This window comes from Phyllobates terribilis, unplaced genomic scaffold (assembly GCF_046119375.1).
Source record: "Phyllobates terribilis strain yellow unplaced genomic scaffold, ASM4611937v1 Scaffold_7__3_contigs__length_470593459, whole genome shotgun sequence".
NCBI lineage: Eukaryota > Metazoa > Chordata > Amphibia > Anura > Dendrobatidae > Phyllobates > Phyllobates terribilis.
The window spans coordinates 71196075-71219342 of NW_027362767.1; the positions used below are offsets into that span (position 1 = coordinate 71196075).

Sequence of the window (23268 nt, forward strand, 5' to 3'; positions counted from 1 at the left end):
GTTTGACTGTTTCTCTAGCCAGGTGCTTCTGTGCCTTCTCTGTCAGTTCGCTTGGTCCTTCTGGACCTTTAGTACCTTTTTGTCAGCTTGTCTTTTTGTGTTCTGCAATAACTTCTCTGTTTAGGAGGTGTCCCATTTTTGTCCCAGTCCTTAGTTCTTTTAGGGACCCCTCCCCTTATGCTATAGGTCTCCGTTCAGACTAGCCGAGGACTAAGGCGGGTCTGTTCGCTAGGAACAGGCAGCCCGCTACATCGTAGGGATTCAGCCTAGTCTTACTGTAGGGACAGCTTTCCCCTATCTTTCCTTAGTTCATGTTGCAGATCATAACAGTAAGTCCAGCCCAAAAAACTAAAAGGAAAGAAATCCGGGGATCAGTATTGTTTCCGTCCAAGATTTGGCTCAACGCTTGCAGGGATTGTCTCTGGAGGTGGCCGAGCCACAGCAACACGTGAGTAACCGTTCTGGAGCGCATTTTGTGGAACCGAAGGTAGGACTGCCTGATATTTTTTATGGTAAACAGCAAGATTTTTTTTCCTTTAAAAATGCTTGTTTGTTATATTTTCGTTTGAGACCAAGGTCCTCTGGGAATGAATCACAGCGCATTGGTTTTATTATGTCACTTTTGCGCAAGGAACCACAGGGGTGGGCCTTTTCTCTCCAACCTAATGATCCGTGTTTAAGGTCTGTTGAAGAATTTTTTTCTGCTATGGGGCTATTATATGACGATCCTGATAGAATCTCATCTGCTGAAGCAGAACTCAGGCGTTTGAATCAGGGGTCAGGTGATGTTGAAAATTATTGCACACACTTCAGAAGATGGGAATCAGAAGTTAAATGGAATGATCCGGCGCTAAAATGTTTATTTCTTGCTTGTCTGAGTGAAAGGGTTAAGGATCTGCTAATTGCATTCCCTGCACCTGAGACTCTGCAGGATGCCATGCAATTAGCTGTTCATGTGGACAGGAGACTGAGGTCCAGGGTGAATGATGTAAAAACTCCTGTAACGTCAGGTCCTAGTCTCCAGAAAATCTGCTCTGATGGCGGAGAACCAATGGAGGTTGGGGCGAAGTCGCTCCCCTCTCAGGAAAGAGACCGGAGGTTCGCCGAGGGATTGTGTCTTTATTGTGGTAAAGCTGACCATTTGATTAAGTATTGTGAGCTTCGTTTAAGTAAAGAAAAATAAAAGGTCAGTTACGCTCGTATTGCTTGTTTACGCTCTGCAGGAGTATTTCTTTCTGGGAGTACTACCTTGCAGGAAAATTTGATTGAATTTCAGGTATTTGTGGATTGTGGTTCAACACTTAATGTGATTGATAAAGGGTTTTTGGAAAACCTTAAATTGGAATCCAAACCTTTGTCATCACCTATTTCTGTGATTGCAATTGATAACACTCCTTTGAAATGTATTACTCACAAGGTTGCTGCATTTCCCCTCACTATCAATGGAGTTCACCAAGAAATTTTGGACTTGGTTGTATTAGATAATTTACCCTCTCCGGTCGTTTCAGGTTTACCTTGGTTAAAACTGCATAATCCTTTACTGGACTGGTCTACTAATGTGATTAAGTCTTGGAGTTCGAAGTGCTATGATAAATGTTGTAATGGTCGCATTGCGGCTGTGGAAAAAGGGGAATTGCCTGTACCTATTCAAGATTTTTGGAGGGTTTTTTCAGAGGAGGAGTCGCAAGTTTTACCTCCTCATAGGGATTATGATTGCACCATTGAGTTTGTTCCTGGAGCTACTCTTCCCAAGAGTTGCCTATTTAATCTGACTATTCCTGAAAGAAAGGCCTTGGAGGAATACATACAGACTAGCCTGGCTGCTGGTCACATTAGACCTTCTAAGTCGCCTGTGGCTGTTGGATTTTGCTTTGTTAAAAAAAGGACTGGGGTTTACGTCCATGTCTGGATTTTCGTGAAATTAGTAAGATTACCGTACGCAATTCCTACCCATTGCCGTTAATTCCTGACTTGTTTAACCAGTTAGTGGGGGCCAAGTGGCTCTCTAAAATTGATCTCCGGGGGGCATACAATTTGTTATGAGTGAAGGAGGGTGATGAATGGAAAACTGCTTTTAACACTCCGGTAGGTCATTTTGAGAATCTGGTGATGCCTTTTGGTCTTACCAATGCACCTGGATTTTTTCAGAACCTTATTAATGACATCCTGAGACCTTTGATTGGTAAGAATGTGGTTGTGTATTTGGATGACATTTTGATTTATTCGCCAGATCTGGAGTCCCATTGGCAGAGTGTACGTGAAGTTTTGCAGTTATTGAGTGATAATTCACTTTTTGCTAAGCTGGAGAAATGCGAGTTCGCTGTGCAGAAAATTAGTTTTTTGGGCTACATTGTCTCCAGCGAGGGCTTTGAGATGGACCCGGAGAAGGTTCAGGCTGTGCAGGAATGGTCTAGGCCTATTGGTTTGAAATCTATACAGAGATTTTTGGGTTTTGCCAATTATTAAAGGAAATTTATTAAGAATTTTTCTATAATTGTTAAGCCTCTGACTGATCTCACCAGGAAAGGTGCGAATACGGCCCAGTGGACTACTGAAGCCATTGAAGCGTTTGAGTATCTCAAAGAGAGGCTCAGTTCTGCCCCTATCCTTATGCAGCCTGATGAGACCAAGCCTTTTTTGGTCGAGGTCGATGCTTCATCGGTGAGGGTCGGAGCAGTTTTGTCTCAGGAGAACAAGGGTGGAGTACATCCTTGTGCTTTTTTTTTTAAAATTTTTTTCGGAAACCGAACTGAATTATGATGTTGGAAATCGGGAGTTGCTGGCTATTAAACTCGCGTTTGAACATTGGCGTCATTTTTTGGAAGGTGCTAGATTTCCTATTCAGGTTTTCACAGATCATATGAATTTGATCTATCTGGATGCTGCCAAGCGCTTGAATGCCCGTCAAGCTAGGTGGGCACTTTTTTTTTCTCGGTTTCATTTTTCTGTTTCTTATATCCCTGGTACTAAGAATGTTAAAGCCGATGCTTTATTTCGCAGCTTTTCTCCTACGGTTGGTGCCGAGGAGGAGGAGAGCATTTTACAGAAAGGAGTTGTGGTGGCGGCTTTTGACTTCGTTTTGGAGAATGGGATTCTGAAAGCTCAAGATGATGCCCCATCTAACACTCCCCATGGGAGGTTGTTCGTGCCTAGAACCTTTAGGAGAGATTTGTTTGTGGAGTGTCATGAGTCTCGGTTGGCAGGTCATCCAGGAATTTCGGAGACTAAGAGACTGATCAGTCGCAGTTTTTGGTGGCCTGGATGGCAGAAGGAAGTCATCAAGTGGGTGCATCAATGTACTGTGTGCGCTAGGTCAAAGGCTTCACATACTCCTGCTGCGGGGTTGCTTTGCCCTCTGGAGGTTCCTAGTGCGCCTTGGACACATCTCACAATGGATTTTATTACTGATCTTCCTGTGTCTGAGGGTTTTACTGTCATCTGGGTGGTCGTGGACCGTTTTAGTAAGATGCGTCATTTGGTTCCATTCATTAAGCTGCCCTGCGCCAAGACACTCACTAAGGCGTTTGTTAAGGAGATTGTCAAGCTCCATGGCGTTCCCACGGATATTGTTTCTGATAGAGGACCTCAGTTTGTGGCTCGCTTTTGGCGTGCTTTTTGTGACAGGTTGGGAGTCCATTTGTCATTTTCGTCTGGGTATCATCCTGAGTCTAATGGACAGACTGAAAGAAAGAACCAAGATGTTGAACAGTTTTTGCGTTCTTTTTTGGCGGACAATCAAGAGGTGTGGTCTGAGTTTCTGCCTCACGCAGAATTTGCTCTTAACAATTGTAGCACCCTGAGGATTCGGCTGCTACAGGGGTATTGCACCTCACTCCAGAGGTGTGGTATTCCACTCCCGGGTAAGGATGGAGTGTGGAACTGAGCTCAGATAGCTGCATACACTACATACATCCCATTTCCGGGGGACAGATCGACGGTACTCCCACCAATATATGTGCAGGTACGATAGTGTCTGTCCCTGGCTGGAGTGGGAGGGGGGGTGGAACATCCCAGTAGTGTAGGGGCAGATAGGGGGAGCAGTCTGGGTAATGCTAGGAGCTCATTGGGTGCTGGTCACCTGAGCTCACACATAGAGGGAGTATATAAGGTGGGCACCATCTGAGATCAGGGTCAGTCTTTTGTAGAGCCAGAGGAGCAGAGCAGAGAAGCTCAGCCAGAAGGGCTGACAGGGAGTTGTGGTTCCGGCTGGGCCCAGCTCCAAGGCCAAGTCTGAGAGAGAGAGAGAGGAGTCAGAAGGACCCAGAGAGAAGAAGAAGGAACCCCAAGACCCCAGAATACAAACAGCAGGGTGAAGGGTTGGCACCCAGGGTACCGGATCCCAAGCTGGCAGAGAGAAAAGCACACCTTAGCCAGAGACCGGAGGTCGTGGGCAGGATCTGCCACGACCCTCACTAAATCCACTAGGAAGGCATACCAAGTATAGGGTCAGGGAACCCAGAAGAGGTGTACCCACCAAGAGACCCGAGGGAGCCGGACATAAGTGGATCCCTAGTGAGAACGGCCAGAAGAGAGGGAAAGTCAGACAGGAGCTCAGGACCACGCTCCAGAATTGCTTGGGGGTTGGCCGAGTCCAGGACCTGGTGGACGCAGCACGGCTCGGGTGGTCGCTTCAGGCCAGAGTGACCATAAGAACACCCGTAAGTAAAAACCCCTGAACTGCACAGCCCGACTCTGAGTCTTCTTGCTGATTCATCCTGCACCTTCACAACCACCATCCTCTACATCTGACCCCCTGAGGCTATACCCCTCCCGTTGGGGGTTATACTACCAGAGCTGCACACATACCACCAGCCTCAGCGGACCCTTCTGCAGCGGCGGCCTTTTGACCGCAAATCAACGGGTGGCGTAGTCGACATTAAGGACCTTCACCAATAACATCTATCAAGACTGCCACACACTGAGTTTGACACCCTGGGCACGGACCGGGTCGCCGCCACTCGGAGACTACAACCCCCATCTGATCCGGCTCCGGGTAATCCATAAACAGCACTGGCCCAGGGGGCGCGTCAACTTTGGCGTAGTCGGCAGGATTTCGTGCCCACAACCACCGGGTACTGCGTGCCTGAAGAAAAGTTCCAAATTTACCTCAAGAAGAAGTCTCCCGCCGGTTCCAGAGGGTCCCCGCCATGGGACGCCATCACGGATCGTTTCCCGCCGGTTGCCCGCCATCTGCAGCTTTTTCCCGCCATCCACGGAGTTTCCCGCCACTGGGAGACGATTCCCGCCATTTCCAGAAGATTTCCCGCCTTGGAAGAGCGGACGCCATTATGGGCGTGCCAGAGGGTGGCAAGAGGTCACCTCCCATCGTGGGCCAGGTCAAGGAATGGCGCCAAAAGCGAAAACCGCCCCCACCAACGGAGACTGTGATGCTGGAGATGTCCATCAGCGTGAGAGAACTGCCCCTGGAACTGACAATCACAAAGTTGCCCCGGGACCATCTTCAATGTGGGCGGAGACAGAACAAAACAGAGAAGATGGGTGCAGCCTGGAGGAGTCTGGAGAGAGCGCACCCGGAGACAAGAAGTCTGGAGAGGACTCCGGAAGAGCCGTACCCGGAGATGGAGGGAGAGGCAGGCAGCACCGACCCAGTGGTCAGGAGCCTGTTGCAAGCGACAACCCCAGAAGGCCTGGTGGAGATCCTGGCACAGCTCCCCCGAGACCGGGAGCGTGCACAGACCGCACTGGAGGGCTTGGCTCAGAGGATGGCCCGAGTGCAGCAGGACGTACTGGCCGCATGGAGCAGAGAGATGGCCCAGCAGGCAAGAACCCGCCAGCGAAGCACGCCACCCGAGACGAGGAGACAGACCGCCTCTGAGGATGGTGCAGGAGGAGTGAAGGCCGGAGACGGCGCCGAGAAGGGAGCTGAACAGATGGAGGCAGGTAAAGGGGACGTCACTACCCCGAGCCGAGAAACCGCGTGCCTGCCCCAGCTCCCCGTCGCAGAGCCCGAAATTCCCCCTGCCGTGCCCGTCGCTGCATCGTCACCGCTCCAGACAAGGCCTCAAGCAGAAGCCGCGGCCGCGACCCCTGTGACGTCACGCGCCTCGATCCAGAGCACGGCCAAGCAGGAGACGCCACCGGCCTGGTCGCAAGGCCGAGTGCCCCCGGGCGCCGCAGTACCAACAGCGCCCTCTACCTCCACTGAGCCACCGGCCTGGTCGCTGGGCCAAGTAACCCCGGGCGCCGCCGTCTTCACGGTGCCCTTTACGTTCAGGGTACCCCAGGCCTGGTCGCAAGGCCTGGCGAACCCGGGCGCCGCCACCACCACCGCGCCCTCAACATCTAGAGTGCCGCACCTGGGTGAAGATTTGTTTGCCCAGCACACGTGCCCGGATGGGCAGCCCTTTGTGTGGCCACCGGAGTACCACCATCCCCGACTCCGGAAAGAAAGACCCCTAGATGAGCCCCTGATTCCGGTTCCGAAGCCCGTTAAGATCACCCCACTCTCGTTGGAGGAAGCGCAGTTTGCGTGGGACCCCACCGGAGGAGACCTCATGGGATTCACCCAAGAGACTCGGGCAGCCGCAGCTGAGCGTGCGGAGTGCTGCCGGCAGCAGTTAGAGGTCTTTGACCGCGAGCGAAGAGAGAGGCGGGTCCGAGAGCAGCGGCTGCAGGAACAGAGCGCAGGGCAGAAGAGCAGGACCAGGAGGAACCCCCGTGCAGCCCACGGTCCCCGTGCCACCGGGACTGTAATTAAATTCCAGCTGCAGCACGGTTGGGGTTTCATCAGGGATCATCACACCCCCGGCGACGTCTTTGTCACCCGCAGAGACGTGGAGTCCCATCTGCCGGAGGGACACAGAGGTCGTGACCTATATGTAGGGGACGAGGTCACGTTCACCCGGCACAAGTGTGCCAAAGGACCCTACGCCCTCCATGTACACCGGCTGACGGAGGAGGAGCTACGGTGTGAAGAGGAGCAAGAGGATCCGGACGGGTCTGAAGGAGGAGCAGGAGTACGCCGTCATTAAAGTACGGTAAAGAGACTGTATATAGTTACCCGTCAGGGTATAAGAACTGTTACTGCTGCTAGTTAAAATATAGTCCCCGTTGGGACCAGCAAATTGAACTGAAACCCGTGTGTCCCTATCCCTTACCAGGCTGAGGACTGTGAGCAGCCATCCCTTTTCCCCACTGGCCGAGGACTGAGAGCGGCCATATTCCCCTTGTATACAGTTGCGTTTCTTAAAGCGCCCCCTACCGGTTTTATAGGAAACTGTTCTTTTTCTTGAAGAGACTGTCGCACTTTACCCGGTCACAAGTTGCACCGTGGCCGGAGGAACAAGAGTGTTATTTATGAAAAGCTTTATATGAAAAGTTTATGCTGATAATATATGATGTTTTATGTGTTTATGTTTTATGAAAAAAAAAAAAAAATGTATGTTTGTGGATGTTTTTATTCTTTTACAGCCCGAGGACGTGCTGTGATTTACCAGGGGGGAATGTAGCACCCTGAGGATTCGGCTGCTACAGGGGTATTGCACCTCACTCCAGAGGTGTGGTATTCCACTCCCGGGTAAGGATGGAGTGTGGAACTGAGTTCAGATAGCTGCATACACTACATACATCCCATTTCCGGGGGACAGATCGACGGTACTCCCACCAATATATGTGCAGGTACGATAGTGTCTGTCCCTGGCTGGAGTGGGAGGGGGGTGGAACATCCCAGTAGTGTAGGGGCAGATAGGGGGAGCAGTCTGGGTAATGCTAGGAGCTCATTGGGTGCTGGTCACCTGAGCTCACACATAGAGGGAGTATATAAGGTGGGCACCATCTGAGATCAGGGTCAGTCTTTTGTAGAGCCAGAGGAGCAGAGCAGAGAAGCTCAGCCAGAAGGGCTGACAGGGAGTTGTGGTTCCGGCTGGGCCCAGCTCCAAGGCCAAGTCTGAGAGAGAGAGAGAGGAGTCAGAAGGACCCAGAGAGAAGAAGAAGGAACCCCAAGACCCCAGAATACAAACAGCAGGGTGAAGGGTTGGCACCCAGGGTACCGGATCCCAAGCTGGCAGAGAGAAAAGCACACCTTAGCCAGAGACCGGAGGTCGTGGGCAGGATCTGCCACGACCCTCACTAAATCCACTAGGAAGGCATACCAAGTATAGGGTCAGGGAACCCAGAAGAGGTGTACCCACCAAGAGACCCGAGGGAGCCGGACATAAGTGGATCCCTAGTGAGAACGGCCAGAAGAGAGGGAAAGTCAGACAGGAGCTCAGGACCACGCTCCAGAATTGCTTGGGGGTTGGCCGAGTCCAGGACCTGGTGGACGCAGCACGGCTCGGGTGGTCGCTTCAGGCCAGAGTGACCATAAGAACACCCGTAAGTAAAAACCCCTGAACTGCACAGCCCGACTCTGAGTCTTCTTGCTGATTCATCCTGCACCTTCACAACCACCATCCTCTACATCTGACCCCCTGAGGCTATACCCCTCCCGTTGGGGGTTATACTACCAGAGCTGCACACATACCACCAGCCTCAGCGGACCCTTCTGCAGCGGCGGCCTTTTGACCGCAAATCAACGGGTGGCGTAGTCGACATTAAGGACCTTCACCAATAACATCTATCAAGACTGCCACACACTGAGTTTGACACCCTGGGCACGGACCGGGTCGCCGCCACTCGGAGACTACAACCCCCATCTGATCCGGCTCCGGGTAATCCCCAAACAGCACTGGCCCAGGGGGCGTGTCACAATCATACATCCTCCTCTGCTGGGTGTTCTCCTTTTTTTTTGTTGTACTGGGAGACATCCGTATTTTGGTTCGTTCTCCAAATTGGGGTCGGCGGTGCCGGAGCAGGAGAATTTTTCTGGTGATTTGGAGAGAGTTTGGACTAATGTACTTTGCAACCTTCAAGAGGCTAACAAGAAGTCCAAGAAGTATTTTGACAGGAAACGTAAGGAGGTTTTGTTTACTGTGGGTGACATGGTTTGGTTGTCCTCAAAGAACCTGCGGTTGAGGATTCCCTCTAAAAAATTGGGTCATAAGTTTGTGGGGCCATTTAAAGTGCTTCAGGTGGTTAACCCGTCTGCTGTTAGGTTGGATGTCCCTACTTCCTGGAAGATTAATCCTGTGTTTCATGTTTCCTTGTTGAAAAAGGCTGACGTATCTGATAGGGACGCCACTGTCACAGTTCCTCCTGTGGTGGAAGACGGTGAATATGAAATTTCTCGTATCTTGAATTCTAGATGGCATAGAGGGAGATTGCAGTATCTCGTCGCATGGAAGGGTTTCGGTCCCGAGGATAACTCCTGGGTAAGGGCGGATGATGTCTCTGCCCCTAGGCTTGTCAGAGCTTTCCACAGGAGGTTTCCGGATAGACCTGGAGGATCCGGAGGATCCTTATAAAAGAGGGGGTACTGTTAGAGCCCTGCTGTTTGCTTTTTCCATCTTGTGTTTTGCGGTCACGTGACCATCTGCCTTTATATTCCAGCTCCGCCCTTTTGGCTGTGCTGGACTTCAGTGTTTGACTGTTTCTCTAGCCAGGTGCTTCTGTGCCTTCTCTGTCAGTTCGCTTGGTCCTTCTGGACCTTTAGTACCTTTTTGTCAGTTTGTCTTTTTGTGTTCTGCAACAACTTCTCTGTTTAGGAGGTGTCCCATTTTTGTCCCAGTCCTTAATTCTTTTAGGGACCCCTCCCCTTATGCTATAGGTCTCCGTCCAGACTAGCCGAGGAGTAAGGCGGGTTTGTTCGCTAGGAACAGGCAGCCCGCTACATCGTAGGGATTCAGCCTAGTCTTACTGTAGCGACAGCTTTCCCCTATCTTTCCTTAGTTCATGTTGTAGATCATAACACATTACATATGCCCAGGTAGATGATCACGTGGGATCACGCTGGGCCACCTGCAAAGCTCCATGTGAGGCACAACAGAGTTCAGCGGACTGGGGTGAGGGGAGCAGAACCTATACCCGGGACAGATGAGTAACACAGCTATTAGTGCTGTACATTACAAAAGTTGGTTATAGAAGTAACACTTTCAGTCTTGTCAAATTTACAAATAAACATACAGGTGCATTTCACAAAATTAGAATAACATCAAAAAGTTAATACATTTCAGCTCTTCAATAGAAATGGTGAAACTCATATATTATATAGAGTCATTACAGAGTGATCTATTTCAAGTGTTTATTTCTGTTAATGTTGATGATTATGGCTTACAGCCAATGAAAACACAAAAGTCATTATCTCTGTAAATTGAAATAAGTAACAAAAAACACCTGCAAAGGCTTCCTACACGTTTAAAAAGGTCTCTTAGTCTGTTTCAGTAGGCTCCTCAATCATGGGGAAGACTGCTGACTTGACAGATGTCCAGAAGGCAGCCATTGACACACTAAGTAAATGCAAAGTAAATTTTGCATTTCATTTGGAAATCAATGTCCCAGAGTCTGGAGGAAGAGTGGAGAGGCCACAATCCAAGCTGCTGGAGGTCTAGTGTGATGTTTCCACAATCAGTGATGGTTTGGGGAGCCATGTCATCTGCTGGTGTAGGTCCACTGTGTTTTATCAAGACCAAAGTCAGCGCAGCCGTCTACTAGAAAATTTTAAAGCACTATATGCTTCCCTCTGCCGACAAGCTTTTTGGAGATGGAAATGTCATTCTCCAGCAGGACTTGGCCCCTGTCCACACTGCCAAAAGTAACAATACCTGGTTTAAAAACAACAGCATCACTGTGCTTCATTGGCCTGCAAACTCGCCTGACCTTAACCCCATAGAGAATCTATTATAGAGAATCTATGGGGTATTGTCAAGAGGAAGATGAGAGACACCAGACCCAACAATGCAGACGAGCTGAAGGCTGCTATCAAAGCAACCTGGGCTTCCATAACCCCTCAGCAGTGCCACAGGCTGATCGCCTCCATGCCACGCCGCATTGATGCAGTAATTGATGCAAAAGGAGCCCAGACAAAGTATTGAGGGCATTTACTGAACATACATTTCAGTAGGACAACATTTTGGATTTTAAAATAATTTTTTAAGCTGTTATAAAGTATTCTAATTTACTGAGATAATGACTTTTGTGTTTTCATTGGCTGTAAGCCATAATCATCAACATTAACAGAAATAAACACTTGAAATAGATCACTGTTTGTAATGACTCTATATAATATAGGAGTTTCACTTTTTGTATTGAAGAACTGAAATAAATTAAGTTTTTGACGATATTCTAATTTTGTGGGAAGCACCTGTATGAAATAGGGTAAAGGTAGACTCTAGCCACCCTGTTTTAATTATGGAGGGCAGTTGCTCTTATAGTTTTGCATTGTTTTTGCTTTTCTGAACTGCTTCTTTCTTATGTATTTTATTTTCAAATGGATATGATGACCTGTGAGATGTGTGTTTCCAGCTCTCACACGGACTTATGTTCAGTGCCCTTGTCTATGTTTTAAGTGTCTGTTCATTTCCAGCAATGTGCTCTGTGTGTGGTGTGTGCCTGTGAGTATAGTGCTGAGTCATTCTAATGCTCCAGCAGTTTAGGATGTAAAAGTTTGTATGTTGTCCCTGAGAATTAGGGAGGCTGGGTAGAGAATGTGTGTGTCATACAGGCATTACTTAAATGGGTTTTCCCGCGAAAAAAAGTTAATTTTAATCAATAGATGTTGGAATTATAGTAACTTCCACAATTGGATGTGATTAAATAAAATGTCCCTGTGCTGAGATAATCTTATAAATGTGCCCCTGCTGTGTACTGTGTAATGGCTGTGTCTGACCGTGCAGGAACATGGTCTGATCATACCACAGCTCCTGGGCAGGAGAGGACGTAATAGAGTATACAGACATTACAGCAGGGGGTCACAGCTGATTCTTTCTTTGAAAGAATTGCTTAAAAACGGACAGAGAAATGTTTTACCTCACAGAAATAATCAGCTGTGATCCTGTGCTGTAATGTCTGTATACTCTTTTGCTTCCTCCCCTGCCCAGGAGATGTGGTATGATCAGACCATGTTCCTGCACGGTCAGACACAGCCATTACACAGTACACAGCAAGGGAACATTTATAAGATTATCTCAGCACAGGAACATTTTATTTTAAAACATCCAATTGTGGAACTTATTATTATTCCAAGATCTGTCGATTAAAATGAACTTATTATTTGTGGGAAAACCCCTTCATCCCTTCATCCAGTGTCAGTTGCAGAGGTCCTGTGTAGTGAGCAAGAGCCATGTCACTTAGTAGTGGCTAGAAGATGGAAATAGGAACATCTTGAGAAGTGTGCTGCACCAGGATACAGAGGGAAGATTGCCTCTGTAACTGTCACTGGTATAAGAGACTGACCGCACATAAAGGAGAGGGAGAGGAGATCGCCCTGACAGATAGTGTCCCATTGGGAGGACATAGAAATTTGTGACCAGAGTCAGTATTAAAGGAGGGCAAGGAACTATTATGAGTTATCAGCAAATTGTGAAGGCCTAAACAGGGAGAGAGTGCTGGAGTGAAAACGGGTGTGAGCATGGGCACAACTGCGATCTGAAATATGAGAGAGCTGGGATGATGATAGAGTGCGGGGAATGGTGTGAGCCCAGGCACACCAAAGAGACCACAGAGTGGGAAAGAGCTACATAAGTGGTTTACGAGCGCTCAAGTTTGAACCGTTTTAAGTATTGTGTCTCCATATCTGATGACTGTTACTTACGCCAGGTGGAACTGTTTCTATTGTTCTTGTCGGGAGCCATTTAAGCCCGGTGCACACTACGGAGAGTTCAGTGACATGCAGTCTCGTCTGCCTCCTCCTCACACATACATGACCGAAGACCAAGGTAAAAAGGCATAACATGGACCAATGGGCAAAGTAGGGGGCTATTAAAAATATAAAGCTTTTTTTTTTAGTGACAGATATCATCTCAGTGGTAAGGACCCTAATACAGAATAATTCTGAAGTAATATCATCTGCAATGTAGCCTTTGGGGTAGATGTGAATGCATTTTAAGGCCTGATTCAGACTTGTATTTTTTCTCTTACGTGAAAAAAAAATGGGCCGACGTTCATCAGCGTGCTGGATCACATTTTCATCAGTGATTGGTCTATTTGTCAGTTGTAGTGATTTTCTTATATGCCCAACACCCCATAAAAATTGCAACATTTCTCCTAGTCATTACAATAGGTTAAAAACTGCATTTTTGTGCTTTTCATGATTATCACAAACCCACAGACTTGTGTGGGTGATTTGATTCGTGACTCGGATCAAAAAATACGGACATGTCTCTGTGATTTTTTATGGCCTGCGTAAAAACACAAATGTGAACAGTAGAGATGGGCGAACCCGACCAGAAATGTTCGGCGTTGGTACCAGACAGTCCTGGGCAGAACACCAAACACGGACTTTCAGTCGCTGTGTTCGGAGTCCAGGGAGAAGGAAGAGAGCGAAAATTTTTCCTTCAGAGTTCGGGCAGCCTTTATTTTCAATGGGGTTCGGGTTCTGGTTGAAGTTCAAGTACTGGTCTGGTACCCGAACCAAACTTTTAAATAAAGTTCGGGTCAGGTACCAGAACTCATAGAATGGAACTAGAATGGATAGCTGTTCTATCCATAAAAAACGCGGCAAGAACATGTAAGTAAAAAATGTCCGTCTGGATGAGGCCTAAATCGGTATTTTCAGTACAGAGATTGCACCAAGCGTACAGTTAGCGTAGTGCTGAATTTCTTCAGTCTATACTGTCAAGCATCGATATGCATCTCTAAAATGGGTAAAGTTGAGGGTTGTAATGGCTTAGGGTGCATTTACACTCACCAATTGTCTAGAACGAACGTTCCTAGATTCGTCCAGTCTAAACACACTACCAAACATATGTCAAACAAGCAAAATGCTCATTTATTGGGTAAAAAATTCTTTAAGCTTGCTTAAAGGTAATCTGGCATCAGCAAATCGACTATTAACCTGAATTAAATTAAAAGACAATAACAATGGTATTTGTAGCTAAACTATATATTTTGTGATTTTGCCATAGTTATAAACTAAAAATTTGCCTCCTGGTGTGTAAAGCGTTCCTCTGAGTCATCGGGGCGGCATCCTGGCCGAGTCACCGAGTCATCCTTGTAAATACGCCCATCACAACCTTTGTCATGCTGGGTGAGCCTGAGGTTTTTACACCTTGGCTCACTTCATATGACAGAAGTTTTCTGAGCACGGGCCCTTAAAAAGCATGTGTGATCGATCAAAACAGAATGGGCGTATTTCTAAGGATGACTCGGTGCCTCGGCCAGGATACTGTACCACCTGTTGACTGAGGGTAACGCTTTTACACACAATTTTTAAATTATAGCAATGGCAAAAGCAACAAATCGTAAAGCTTAGCTACAAGCACTAATGTTATTATCATGTTATTTCCTGCAGAAGCATGGGGTCAGATTAAAAGTCAATTTTCCTAATGTCTGGTTCCCTTTAAAAATCATCGTTCTCGGCAGCACATCATATCTGTGTAAGCAGGATATGTGCTGCCGAGAACAATCATATTCTATGCAGACAGAACGATCATATTAATGATTGCTCTTTGCGCATGGGAGTGCAGTCGACCTGTTTGACGGGCTATTAAACAACTGCCAAATTTGGGTTCTGTACAGCTGTGTGCCGACCAGTGTTAATGCACCCTTGGGTGAAAAATTTGCAAGTAACTTTGAAGGGGTTGTTTTGTCTTAAGCTACAAGTCTGCAGTCACTCTATGTGACTGCAGACTTGTGCAAGCTCACAGTGCGCACTGAGCGCTGTAAGGATTTTCCGACGCTGGGAGCGGCAGTTGCGTGACTGCACGAATGTGATTTGCGTATATGCGGTTACATGTCTACTAGACTTGCACAGTCTCACTCAATGCAAGTGTATTGAGAAGGGCCAGATACAGTTTAGTTGGAATGCGGCTGGATGTATGCAAATGGTATACTTGTGGTAACATGATCGCATGTTCTCGGTGCCAGAGAATCCAGACAACGTGCGTGGTGACGCCAGTGAGGATTCACAAGTCTGCAGTCACATAGAGTGACTGCAGACTTGTAGTTTAAGGCTGGACAACTCCTTTAATATCCACAAAATGCCTTAAATTCAAGTTTGGTTTTCTTTTTCGCAAACAAGATTTTTTTAAACCCAAATCTTTGCATTCTCTGTACATATTGATGTGGATTCTTTGGTGCGGAATCTGTGCTAAAAAGTGACAAAAATCCTCCAAAAACGGATTTAAAAGCATAACAGGACACTCGTTGGTATTAGGATTTTCTCTAGCAAATCTATGCAACTATAGTGAAAATCTTTAGTAAGATTGAAGAGTAGCATAAAAACCCTACAGTATATAGGGTGCAGAAATAATTGGACCCTGGTGCCTATAGGGGTCCTCTACCACTGCCCCACGTATATATTGTAATAGAAGCACTCATGGATAACATTTTCTGTTTTGTTTTAGTTTTATTCTTTTTAATGATTTCACTTCCTTGACAGCAACTCATAAAAAAAGTGCTAAACGTAGCAAGACAAGTATCTGCCGGTGTGCTGGGATTTATCAGAGCCCCATCAGTGAATGGAACATGATTCATTTACCATCTCATCTCACAGAAAAAAAAAATTGCTGTCTTTGCAACTGAGTCTGATTCCTGTTCTAGTGAATAAGTTATGTCTGTTCAGGGGAAAAATATGTAAAAAAAACCTCTTGATAATTACAGAAAGTAAACTTCGCCAGAGGCAAGTCAGACCCCTGATGTATATTATTGCATTATGTTGTCTTTTGTTTAGTATGAAACCCATAGAAACCGTTCCTCTGCAGTATATCATCTTATAACACGGAGGTGGTGAACGTGTGATCAGCATATGCTCGTGACATATCAGAAATCGTTCAATAGTCTGTGGCTTTTATGTCACATCTGTGTTATCTTCAAGATGCAAAGTGGATTTACTAATGGGGAATGTCTGGTCTTATAGAATTAAAGTGGATCTGGCCCCAGATTTCACAATACAAGCTGAATAGAGATCTCTAGCTCCGATCACAACAGTTTACCCCCTTAGATGCTGCTGTCAATAGTGACAGGGGCATTTAGGAGGTTGAAAATTGAAGGGTTTTCCTTCTGATGTACAAAAATGCCAGCAGCATAATTGTGAGATACGATTGTGCTGTCATTGCAGCCACAGCCCTACTAAACATATGGGGAAGTTTAGTAGGGCTGTGGCTGCAATATTTGTACACCACAGACTGGACTTCGGTGGAGATTGGTTATTTTATTAAACAAAGCAGTACAGTATTGGAGCATTTTGTACAAATAATTGCACTTTAGTTAAAAAATGTCAAAACTGAATGTTAAAAAAAATAAATATATTAAAGGGGTTGTCCATGACCATTTTATTTTTATTTTTTTACGATGGGTCTAAAAACGAACAGGCAGGGAGTAGCAACTACCTGCCTTTTCTATCCTGCGCTGCCTCCTGCCTTTGATTCAACTGCTGCACATCAACAGACAACAGAGCAGCTCTTCTTCTTTCGGGCTGCTCTGTTGACAGGGCCTGATTGCCGACATCATGCTGATTAACAGCGAGCTCCCCACAGTTAGGCAACAGGGAGCTGGCACTCAATCAGCATGACGTTGACAGAGCAGAGCAGAAGAGAAGCCGCTGCTCTGTCAACTTGACGTTAGTGGAAGCTGCTGAATTGCCGGCAGGAGCGGTCTGTGACTGCTCTGTGCCGGCAGAGATCGGCGCCGGGCACAACAGGCAGGTAGTTAGCAACTGCCTGCCTGTTAGTTCTTCGGCTCATAGTGAAAACATTTAATAGTCCTGGATAACCTCTTTAACATATTCTGTAAATGCTACTTGTGGAACAGTCTAAAACAATAAAACTTAATATTTATCGCATACATTGAATGTCAAAATGAATACAATAAAAATGGAAGGGTCGCTGTTTTTTTCAAATGAATGAAAAACAGAAAGAAATGAATTGAAGTATAAGTTGGTATACATGCAACGTGTAGGAGCATGTTCATACTGACCATAAGTAGACAAAACCTAAGATAGGACAAAATGAAAGTACACAATAGTAGAGGTTAGGAATGTGTTAGGATACGTTGCATAAATACCAACTTATACTTCAGTTAAATTCTTTCGGTTTTGTCTGTTTAGTGGCCAGTGTGAACATGCTCCCTCCTACACGTTGCATGTATACCAACTTATACTCCAGTTCATTTCTTTCAGTTTTGCTTTAGGTTCTTGCACTCAATGCAGGTAACAACATGGCCTCCCTTTCTTTGAGCTGGGTATTACGTTTATATAGTCCCAACTACTGCAAGTCATTAATAATAATAATGGTCTTTTCATATGGGCCAAAGGGACCTTTAGGGCCCCCTAACCTTTAGGGACCGAGTGTGATTGCAACCCTTGCACCTAGTTATGCCCCAGGTAGTGGGATTAATTGACTAATTGTATTTTCTGTGGTCAGATTTACAGGTATTTTGGTTTCCATTATTTTTTCAGTTCTATAATAATGGTTATTACTAATACGATAATGATGAAGCAGATGGCACTATCTTGTATTTCTGTACAGATTGCAGGTCATAGGCTACATCAGTTTGACAAAGAACAGTGGTAAGAAATATTCTGTGTAATATCCATCACTTGCCGTCTTGGCTTAACAATTAAATTCCACACAGAAAGATATTTCCACAAATACTTGCAGGTGCGCTGTACTTTATGTCATCCATAACTGAGGCTTGTGCACGGGTGATAACTTTAGTTAAGTACCTTGGACGGATAAATGGAAAACTTGTAAGCTTGCAATGGAAAAGTTTCCTGATTGTTATTGTCACGTTCTTACTTTGGAGTTATAATCCTCTGAGATGATGCTCCCTGGTTTGTGCGAGTCACATTATGTAAACTGGATTCAAACTGGTCATTAAAAGGGTCGACAATATGTTGAGCATTCCGATACTGAAATATCGGGTATCGGCCGATATTCGCGGTATCGGAATTCCGATACTTAATTCCGATACTTTTGCAATATCGTATACCGGAATCGGAAGTTCCCATAATGCAATGAGCCAGTTTCATTTTATTCAGCCAATGAGGATCCTAAGAAGTGTGGGCACATCCTGTTAGGCATGTAGGCATCTTAACTAATGGCATGGCTGTGATTGGCTGCTGAAATGATGTCATGATGCACTATAAAAGCCACCGCCGCCATTTTCAGCTCACTCTGCTGTGAATTCAGTTAGGGATAGGACGCTGTTGTTCTGAGGGACAGTTTTAGCTACCTATTTGGTCTATTCTGCTTTACCCAAGCTACTTTATAAATCGCTGTGCCTTGCAGCGCTAGTGCACAGTTCTCTGTGCTGTTCACCGCTGTCTACAAGGTCTGTGTGTGAGTGCAGCTCACCCTGTAGTGTGTGCTTCAGCCAAGTCTGGTTGTAGTGCACTCAGCGCTGTGTCACTGCCTCATACATTGTCCTTTTTTGCTAATTGATCATTTTTCCTGATTTCTCCTATTAGTGTGGTGGTTCCATCCATATTCAGCTAAATTGGTTCCAAACACACTATATAGGAGTAGATAGAGAATTTTTTTGGTCTTCCAGCGCTAATGCACAGTGCTCTGCATCTGCACTGTTCACCGCTGTCTGCAAGGTCTGGTGTGTGAGTGCAGCTCACCCTGTAGTGTGTGCTTCAGCCACGTCTGGTTGTAGTGCACTCAGTGTGTGTCACTGCCTCATACATTGTCCTTTTTTGCCAATTCATAATTTTTCCTGATTTCTCCTATTAGTGTGGTGGTTCTGACGCGCCCCCTGGGCCTATGCTGTGCAGGGGGATACCCGGAGCCGGATCGCTGGAGGTTGTAGTCCTCCGTGGCGGTGACCCGGTCCGTGCCCAGGGCGGTCAAACCAGTGGCAGTCTACTGGTGTTATACTAAGTGTCCAACCACGCCACCCGTGGATTGCGGTCAGTGGGGACCGCCGCTGCGCTGCAGACCGCTGAGGCTGATGTTGTTTGCGCAGCCGAGTATGGGATAACTCCCCACGGGAGAAGTATTGCCTCAGGGCAGCTAGTGTGTAGTGTGAATGATGGGAGTGATGGTGTGAGCGTCCCAGTAGTAATGGTGCTGGTGCGGCGATGAAACACAGAGACGTGTGGTGCAGTTCAGGGTCTTTGCTGATGGTATGAAGCAGACCCTCCCGGGAGTACTGGTTAGCAGTAGGGGCCTGGTCAGTCTGTGAGCAAGCAGGATCTCCCCTGGCCAGGTGGAGTTGTAGGCCTCCCCGACTATCTGCACTCTTTCCTGGCTACCTTGCTCTATGCGGGTAAAAGTAGCCCACGTCCCTGAGTATACCGTGTGGTGCTCACCAGTATGGCCGGTGACTTGGGGCCTTCCGTTAGCCTCCGCTTCACGATGGTGGTGCTGGTCCCTTGCTTGTGACCGTGCCTCCGGGCTTCTAAGGCCAGAGGACATGGAATCCCCTGCCGGTTGGATTCTGCTGCTGGACCTGGATGTCCCCACAGCCTCGGACTCCGTGTCCGTGTTTAGTGTCTTCAGCCAAGGCGAGCTATCTAGCTTCCAGCCTCTGGCACTCGCTCCTGCTCCTACAGAGCTCCTAGTTCTTGCTTTCCCTCTGTCTGCTGTCCTCCAGACCTGACTGCGTCTCTGTCTGGGACTTCACTCACTAATCCCGCCCCAGACCCAGTTTATAAGGGCAGATTCCTCCCCTCCCAGGTCTGGGTGGGCCGTGTTGCATGCTTAGGGCTCCTGACCAGAGAAACCTCCCACTTGCTCTCAGACATAATACCTCTATTACTATGGTAACCAGACCCCTGGGGTGCCACATTCCCCCCTAGTAAATTTTAGTACTCCGGGACTAAACACATTTTTTTTTTTTAAAGAAACATAAATGCAGGGTATAACAATAACACAATAACATATTTACAAGAGGCTTTAGTTCTTTAAAGGTCACGGCGTGTCCGCAACCGGGTGTCCATATCACCCAAGGTGAAGTTTTAAGCGAAGTAGGGGACCTGTCCAAAGCAAACCCCTTGCGTTGGCCTTGGGCATGGCTGCAAGGCTGGAGCTAGCTACTTTGGGCCGCAAGTAGGCCACGCCAGACAGGTTTTCTCTTCCGCGGCCGTCTTCGCAAGAGGCACCAAGGTGCAACTATCTACAAGAATTGTTCCAGTTATCCAGTGTCCATAACCTGTTAGTCCAAATAAATCTGCAGGGTAACTGAGAAACATAATTAATAACAGGCAACAAACATAAACCATAAACATTTAAACAGATAAATTCACAGTGCATTAGTTTAGATTTTCCAGCGAGCGGGCATCTGACCTCTAGTGACTCTAGTGGACCTACGGAGCTCACTAACTGGTCCTGCACTACAGGGTGTAGGAGGTGTTATGGGTAAGCTGGGCAGCTGTCTGCGTACTCTTTGGCTCACTAGGGGCACGGCAGGCTCACTACTAGCAGAGGGTTGATCCTCCTGTGCTGCTGGTGTGGACTCTTCTGCCTCCTGGGCCGGCTGCTCTTCCAGCTCTACCTGGTCTTCTGTAGGCACTTGAGGGGCTGGCTGGAGAAAGGTGAGGACGGGCACCACGATAGCGTTGTTTACTTGTGTCCAGGACCGGGAAAAGTCTCCGAGTACGGTGCTGATCATTTCCTCCTTTTCCTCTACGGGTTGAGGGTCTTCCTGATCTTCATCCGTGCTTTGCAACTTGTCGGGGCACTTTTTCAGGTGGTCTCTGGAGACAGTGGCTGTGGTCTCTCCTCCATCCTTGCTGATGACGTACACCTTTGGATTATTGTGGCTTGAGGGCAGTACGGTGTACGGGTCCTTTTCCCACTGGTCGTCCAACTTATGGAGCCGCCTTTTTCTTTTTAAGACCTGCTCTCCAGGTACCAGGGGAACAGCGGGAGCATGTTGGTTATAAGTCCTCTCCTGCCTTTCTCTTAATTGGCAGAGACTTCGCTCGACGCTCTCCTGTACTTTCCGGTACTGTTGCTGCTGTTCTGTATCTCAGTCTGTCTCTGGCGAGGTGTCCTCGGGTATCAGGACTCCCATATCCAGGTCAACAGGCAGCTTACCAGGTCTTGCTCGCATTAGGTAAGCCGGGGTACAGTTGGTGGAACCTACCGGGATGTGGTTATACAGGTCCACCAGATCGGGAAGTTTCTCTGGCCACAGACTGCGTTCTTCCAGGGGCAATGTTTTTAGCAGATCTATCACCACCTGGTTCATCTTCTCGCAGAGTCCATTGGTTTGGGGGTGATAGGGCATTGTTCTTATCTTCTTGCAGCCATACAGGTTGCAGAACTCCTGGAAGACCTCTGCTTCGAAGGCTGGTCCTTGGTCTGTCAACACTTGGTCCGGGTACCCGTGTGGGCGGCAGAAGTGCAGCTGGAAGGCTCTGGCTGCGGTCTGAGCCGTCAGGTCTTTGACAGGGACCACCACCAGGAACCGGGAGTAGTGATCCACGATGGTTAGGGCGTAGACATACCCGCTTCTGCTTGGAGCCAGTTTAACATGGTCCAGAGCGACCAGTTCTAGCGGCTGCCTGGTGATGATGGGCTGCAGGGGAGTCCTCTGGCTGGCACGGTCCCTTCTTCTTAGATTGCACGGGCCACAGTCTCTACACCACCTCTCAATGGCTCCTCTCATGCCTATCCAGTAGAACCGTTCACGCAGCAGGAACTCCAGCTTCTTCCATCCGAAGTGCCCTGCCCCATTGTGGTAGGCCTCCAGCACCATAGCTGCGTCCCGTCTCGGCACCACCACCTGCCAGATCAGTTCGTGTGTCCGGGAATTGACCATTCTGCGGCACAACTTCTCCTTGTAGAGAAACAGTCTGCTCTTCTCCGTCCACAGTTGCTTGGTCTTTTCCGGAGCATCTGGGTCCAGGCGGGCGTCAGCCTGGGTCAGCATCTCCTTCACCAGACGGACTGCGGGGTCACTGTCTTGCGTCTCCACCCAGTTGTAGTGGGGTAAGGGGTTGAACGTAGCGGATCGCTGGCCCCTCACACGGTGGGAATACTGGGTAATCCCATGACGGTGGAACGCAGGGAGTTCGATCTCTTCCAATTCTTCTGGATCCTCCCGTTCGTCCGGTAGGTTTGGCATCCTGGACAGGGCGTCCGCGTTGGTATTGGAGCGTCCTGCCCGGTATTTGATCGTGAACTCATAATTGGACAGGCGGGCCATCCATCTCTGCTCCAGGGCACCCAGTCTTGCAGTGTCCAAGTGTGTCAACGGGTTGTTGTCCGTGTACACGGTGAACCTGGAAGAGGCAAGGTAATGCTTAAAACGTTCAGTTACTGCCCACACCACTGCCAGGAACTCTAGCTTGAACGAGCTGTAATTCTCAGGGTTTCTTTCCGTGGGTCGCAGCTTTCGGCTGGCGTAAGCAATTACCCGTTCTCTCCCCTGCTGTATCTGGGACAATACGGCTCCTAGCCCGATGTTGCTTGCGTCCGTGTAGAGGATAAAGGGCTGGCTGTAATCAGGGTACGCCAGGATTTCATCCCCCGTGAGGGCCATCTTCAGCTGGCGGAAGGACTCCTCTTCCAGCTTTTCCCATTTGAAGGGCGGCTTCTGGTTTTTGGCCTTCCTGGACTGGCCTATCAGGAGGTCCTGCATAGGAGCTGCCTTCTTGGTAAAACCGGGAATGAATCTTCGGTAGTAGCCTACCAACCCGAGGAACTGCCGCACTTCCTTTATGCTGGATGGTCTTGGCCAGTCCTTGATCACGGTGATCTTGTCAGGGTCGGGAGCCACTCCGTCAGCACTCACCACGTGTCCCAGGTACTGTACCTTTGGCTTCAGTAGATGACACTTTGAGGGTTTTACCTTTAGGCCATAGTTTGCTAGGGCTTCAAAAACTTCTGCCAGGTGTTCCAGATGGTCCTCATAGGTCTTGGAATAGACGATGACGTCGTCCAGGTATAATAGGACCGTCTCGAAGTTCCGGTGTCCCAGACTGCATTCCATTAACCGTTGGAAGGTTCCTGGTGCGTTGCAGAGCCCGAACGGCATACAGTTAAATTCGCTGAGTCCCATCGGGGTGATGAATGCAGTTTTCTCCCGGTCCGCCTCTGCTACAGGAACCTGCCAGTACCCGCTAGTGAGATCCAAAGTAGAGAAGAAGTTAGCAGATTTTAATGCAGCTAAGGACTCTTCTATACTTGGTAACGGGTACGCATCTTTGTGTGTGATACGGTTGACCTTCCTGTAGTCTACACACATTCTCATGGTGTTGTCTTTCTTTTTCACTAAGACTAGTGGAGCTGCCCAGGGGCTACAGCTGTCCCTAATTACCCCAGC

The 23268-nt window shown here is 47.9% G+C and overlaps 1 protein-coding gene across 1 annotated transcript in view; it reads left to right on the plus strand.

Moving 5' to 3' along the window:
• The first annotated feature begins 14102 nt into the window (after positions 1-14102).
• LOC141153701 (potassium channel, subfamily K, member 16-like) overlaps positions 14103-23268 on the plus strand; it is a 123935-nt gene continuing 114769 nt past the window's right edge. Inside the window, exon 1 of the mRNA XM_073638755.1 lies at positions 14103-14240. The gene's annotated coding sequence lies outside the window, so the exon portion shown is untranslated. The remainder of the gene's footprint in view (positions 14241-23268) is intronic.